Here is a 5,820-nt window from a genome sequence, read left to right as displayed (position 1 = left end):
TTGCTAAAAAATCAAGGGCTTTTAACTGTAAACGCCCTATTCATTGAGAAAATAACAGTAGAAGTACACGTCCCCATGGTTACGTTGATTTTTAATTAAGAGTCTTGCAGTGGATAGGCTCACAATATACTCATTTATACAGAATGAGTGTGCACGTCTTTGAAAAAAAAAAAGGTTTAACAACTGTTATAACACACAACAGAAAGCAAACATAAACGCCATAGTAACAACAAAGTTAATGATTTTATTATGATGATCAATGTCTAAATTAAAATGACATGTATAAGTGAACGTACAAAAAAACAACACTTCGCTAAAATACAGCTGCACTACTGAAACCATGGCACATGTTGGTATCGCTGAACAAACCAGTTTACATTCTTGAAGGCGGCGTTCAAAGAATCAGATCAAACACTAGCGCGTCTACATTCCTGAGTTGGCGGCGTTTAAAGAATAAGACTACTGTATGTGACTGACCTTGTTTCTGCTTCTCCCATGCTTCTCCTGATCGTGGGAACCTACTTGTCTGGGAACGTTTCTCACTCTAATTCACTGTTACTAGGCAATTTGCAGTAATGCCAATTGGTGGTATACCGTCGGTATATGCTATTTCAAACAGTTTCCTTCCGTTCATGACAAAGTAAGAGCATCAATACAAAAATAAGTGAATTAATTTTATTTCTGAATGGGACTGGTAGCGGCAGGATTTGGCTGATGGGGGTATGATGTCTTCGACGGTGTGGGCAACGAGAGCGTAAGTGGGCGTGGCCGGGTCTCGCTCAAAGTTTCTGGAATTGTTTCAGGGTTGAAACCCCGGAAATTTCAAAGGCTTATTTAATCGGTTTTAGGGTCTTCTAATATATCATAAATATTTTCTTCCCTGCCCCCTCCCCCAATGAATTGTTTTTCTTCTCGACCGGGGATACCGATCGTTTCGGTAGAAAAGTCAGTTTGTTTGTAAATAATTTTCAACCACAACAGCCATTGAACAACAAACAGCGGTGGCTGTTAGTCCAAGTTAGTGATGAAGACGATATAGAAACAATACAAATATAGGGTCAATGGCGGTCCAGAAAGTTCATGTAATTTTTTGAGGAATTATTCAATAATAATATGAATATGCATATTGTTAGGTATATATAATAGGCCTATATACTGCAAAGATAGGTCGAAGGTCAATAAAACAGTTTCTGGTTGATATTGAGAAATTATTCTGTTAGAGTATAAATGTGCATATTGTAAATATTTTGTTAAAAAAAGCAACTCTATAAGACCAGTGGTTGCCAAGATATTACAATCATGCAAATTTGAGGTCAAAGGTCAAAAATGCAATTTCCGGTCATTTACAGAGAAAATTGTCCATTATAGTAAATATAAATATGCATGTTTTAAACATTTTGCTGCAAAAAGCAACTCTGTACGACCAGTGGTTTTCAAGATATAGCTTCCTATATTTCTACCCCTAATTTGCATATTTATGCAAATAAGGTCGGCAAAATGGCACTTCCGGTCATTTTTGAAGAAAATGTTCCATTAGGGTAAATAGAAACATGCATGTTCTGAACACCTTTAAGAAAGAAGCAACTTTCTACGACATGTAGAAGACAACGACAACGACATATGTACCCTACATTTTCAGACCTAATTTGCATATTTCAGCTAATTTGCATATGAAGATGAGCGTAAAAAAATTTGGCGACTCATTTTATTTGATTCAGCATACTTCAAAGTATATAATTTAAAAAAAAACCAAAATGATCACGAAATTCCCACGGGATGACATAAGCCACCGGACTATTAATGCACTTGTCAATTGTAATCCTGCCCTTCCCCATCCCCCCCCCCACCTGGGCCATAGCGGGGCACTAGCCGGACTTGAGCCGGGGATGTACACATAGTTGTTGTGTCCCCGTAGGCCTAGGCCCTAGTGCAGGGACGTACATAAAATTTACCAGTAGATTTAAACTGGGTGTGCAGGCCTAACTAGGCACCACACGATGCGTGACGTCACACACTTCAATTAGTGTCATTAGCCCAGTTCAGCCAAGCGTGTTTTTATCAACAAGGTCTTAAGAAAATATTCATATTTTAAAATGCTTTTTGATTGGTTGAGGCGCTTTCATCAGGTCAATCAGGGGTCGAAGTAGTACACCATTTTGATTTTTTCTGAAATCAGTCACCTTTTGTCGAAGTTATCATCTTTTGAAAATTCCATTAAAATTTGTCGTTTTTGCCAGAGAATTGCGAGTAAAAAAGTTCAATTTTTTAATAATGAAGATTAGTTTATATAGCTAAGAGTTTATTTGCCAAATATGAATGTAATACGAGGCGTAGCAATATTTTTTTTTGGCACCGCAAAACCGACGATCATCTGTTGATCGGCCATTGTGTACACGAGGAAACCATAACGATCTTAACGAAAGTGCTGCATATAAACGGCAAAATTTTTCATGTAAATGAAATAACGAGTTCAAAAAGTTAACTAGATGATACTTAAAGTATTACAATATAGCTAATGATTATCTAAAAAAATAGTTAAATATTAAGGACTGAAGTGGATATTAAACATACTGTAGGATGATTTCGAGTTTTGTTGCAAGAGGATGATGTCATACGTAACGGCCAATGAAATTCGTCATTTGAAGTCCGGCGGGGGATAGTTTTAATTCTATGATCTGAATAAGTACCTCAAAATGGGCTTTGAATTAGATTACCTGTTGAATGGCTTTGTCATAAGCTGACCCTTATAAAATTGGCCCAATGTTGTGTTCAAGGCTGGGTGGACTTTACTACAGAAAACTACAGAATATTTATAGTTTTATTTGCAAGTTATAATTTTTTTGAATTTGTTTCTTTTACTAGGTATTTACTAGCTTCTGTGAGAATAGAAAGGGAAGTAGAGAAAAAAAACCATAATTCAATACTGAACTTGTTTGTGCAACAAGACAACCATGTATAGCCAATCTACTAGCCACAACCAGCCTGCGGAGGTGAGTACACATGAATTAAAAAGTCCCTGGGAGGAAGTGTCATCTCATCTATTGGTGCATGTTAAAAGATATATTGGCTGTGGTATAATAAGGAAATAGCCTTAAAATCAAAACTATTGCAATTAATTCCGGGTCATTCGGTAGATTGACTGGACTACATCGACATTGATTAAAAAAGTAATCAATAATGACAGTAGTACGTTTAATCAATTTATACATTTTTATTGTTAATATCATTTGTTTTTATATTCCATATGCTTATTTGTAATGGAAAGTACTAATTGGTATCAAATCTACTCACAACTATAGATTTATAAATGTTTGTGAGTGATTTGGAAATAAATTTACAACTTTTTTGTGGAGGTCAATGACCTTTTGACCTCCAGTTGCATCAATTTCTGCCTGTTTCCAAAATTTTCTCAATTTGAATGACTGACCATTCTATAAGCTACAAATTCATTGACTTAATCAAGAGGTATGAGCATAAATGTTACCCCCTACCCCAAAAACTGTTGTTGATTACAAAATTATAGGATCATGACCAATGACAATAGTACATAATGCATTTTAATTTTTGTCTTGTTAACATCAATTTTTGTATTGCATATGTCAATAGGTACAAGAAAAACACAATTTGTATCAAATACATCCAAAAATAGAGATTTGACGTTGGAAGTTTATTGATATTTTATGCAAAAATTTGATCAATTCGCATTCAACAGCGTGTGTCCCACTACTTACAGAATGGAAACAAAAAACTGATACAAATAAACAAATACGAATAATTTAAAAAGTCCCAATAAAGATAACAAAACTTACTGTAGTTCTGTATATGTAAAATAAATTTGATCTTCTTTTTATATATTTCTACACTGTTATAAAATATCTTTTTTGCTAAGTTTGTTATCTAGGTAATCTATTGATTAAACCATTTTTCGTAACATTGACTCTGGCAAAAGAAATTGTGAAAAATTCAGTAAAGGTACTACGGCATGGGTTTAACAGAAATACCAAATAAAGATGTTTTAAAGTAATTACCATAGATACCATTAACACATTTAAATAAAATGTTAAATCCAGGAAATTATGTCGACTTTTAAGTAAAGGAAGATTAATAGAACTTTTTGGAACCTTACATACCCTTGAAACAATTATAACGAAGCAGCGTTGAATAATGTCAATTTTAGAGGCTGATGCTGTTAAAAATAACTACAAGTTTCAACTTGCGGTCTAACTAAGGAATTAAACAGAGAGATATCAATATTTACATTTTTAATATGCCAGCAATTTCGCTTTACGAGTCCTAACATCCTATTAGCTTTAAAATAAATATGTTTAATATGTTCGTTAAAATTAAGCTTAGTCAATAATTATGCCAAGATCACAACGAGTATTTACATTGGCTAAGGTATGATTACAAATACTATATGGAAATAAAATTTTGTTAATTAATACAAATAATTACAACTTTACATTTACTTAAACTAAGTTCCACATGCCAAATATTGCACCATGAATTAAGTTTATGTAGACCATCTTGTAAAAGGCGTGAATCGTGCATATGAGATATTAATCTAATCAATTTCAAATCATCAGCATAGAGTAAACAATGTGAATTGAAATTCGAAGTTAAGTCATTTATGAAAAAGGTAAAAAATAGAGGTGGGCAATTCCATACAAAATGGACAAAGCACCTAAATTTTCATATTCATTCTATATTTACAGTTTTGGTGTCTAATTAAAGCTTGAAACATATACTTTCAAGATTTAAACTCAGATTTTCAAATATAAAATCAGAAGTGTAGTTAAATATTAATTAAAATATGTCAATAAATAATTTTTTTATTTTGATAAAATTTCACATACAAACTTGAAACTTGAAATTATATTAAAATCTAGTTTAATATGGTCAAATGGCTTACTAAGAACACATATTTTCATTCAGTTTTACTTTTGCCTCATGTTTTATTAATCAAAATGCGAAAATATTAAAACCAATAAATATGTCATTTAGTTACTGGAAAACAACTTAAAGTTAACTTTTTACAAAAAATATAAATGATTAAACAATACAACTTTATATACAAAGCTAGTTTTAGTAGGGCTATTTGGTGGCATTAATTTTATTTCCTAATTCATTTTTGTTAATAAGTTATTAGCATATTAAATATGTCATTTAGTTACCGAGCCAATGACAAGTCAAAATTTATATTCAAACAGTTCAGTTTATTTGCAATAAAGTATGTTATTAAATGAATTTTCAAGTTTATGTACACACAAGGATGTTATTTGAGTCTTATACAATAAAGTATTTTAACAATTTCCACTGAATAGCTTAATTATTATGCAAATGATCAGTATCTTATTTGGCATATTCTCGGACTAAGGGCCTGTTACTATTTAGGTCTGGTTTTGGTGTTGTTATTTGAAATAAATAGATTTTGCAATTTTGTGACAAAATTTTAATATAATCACTCATCATTTGTGATTGGATACTGAACGAAGTGTGCCCAGATGCATGAAGATTGACCAGGCTATTTTTACCAATCTAGAAAATGTACTATGGATAGTATGACTTAGCATACTATCTCTGAGCATAAACCACCCAGGACATAAACCACCCAATTGGAATATACCATTGTTAAAGTGGGTGGGCAACAGGGTGAACAATGTTGGGTGGTCTTGCTTTTATCTAGCTTTACAATAGGACTTAATTTGCTATTGTACACTCCTATTATATATTATATTTCTTCTGACAACATGCATGTTGGTTAGTAATCATTGTAGATTTTAGTAATCACTGTGCTTAAAGTTTAATTTTTTTTAGTTT

At 32.5% G+C, this 5,820-nt stretch overlaps 1 long non-coding RNA gene across 1 annotated transcript in view; it reads left to right on the top strand.

Annotated features, from left to right (window-relative positions):
• Positions 1–5,820, top strand: part of LOC117112408 — a 14,625-nt gene that overhangs the window by 1,771 nt on the left and 7,034 nt on the right. Inside the window, exon 2 of the long non-coding RNA XR_004446038.1 lies at positions 2,863–2,990. This is a non-coding gene — a long non-coding RNA (uncharacterized LOC117112408). The remainder of the gene's footprint in view (positions 1–2,862; positions 2,991–5,820) is intronic.

This window comes from Anneissia japonica, unplaced genomic scaffold (assembly GCF_011630105.1).
Source record: "Anneissia japonica isolate Jap-2015-1 unplaced genomic scaffold, ASM1163010v1 scaffold3735_len701357_cov177, whole genome shotgun sequence".
NCBI lineage: Eukaryota > Metazoa > Echinodermata > Crinoidea > Comatulida > Comatulidae > Anneissia > Anneissia japonica.
This window is presented reverse-complemented; position numbering and strand designations above follow the sequence as displayed.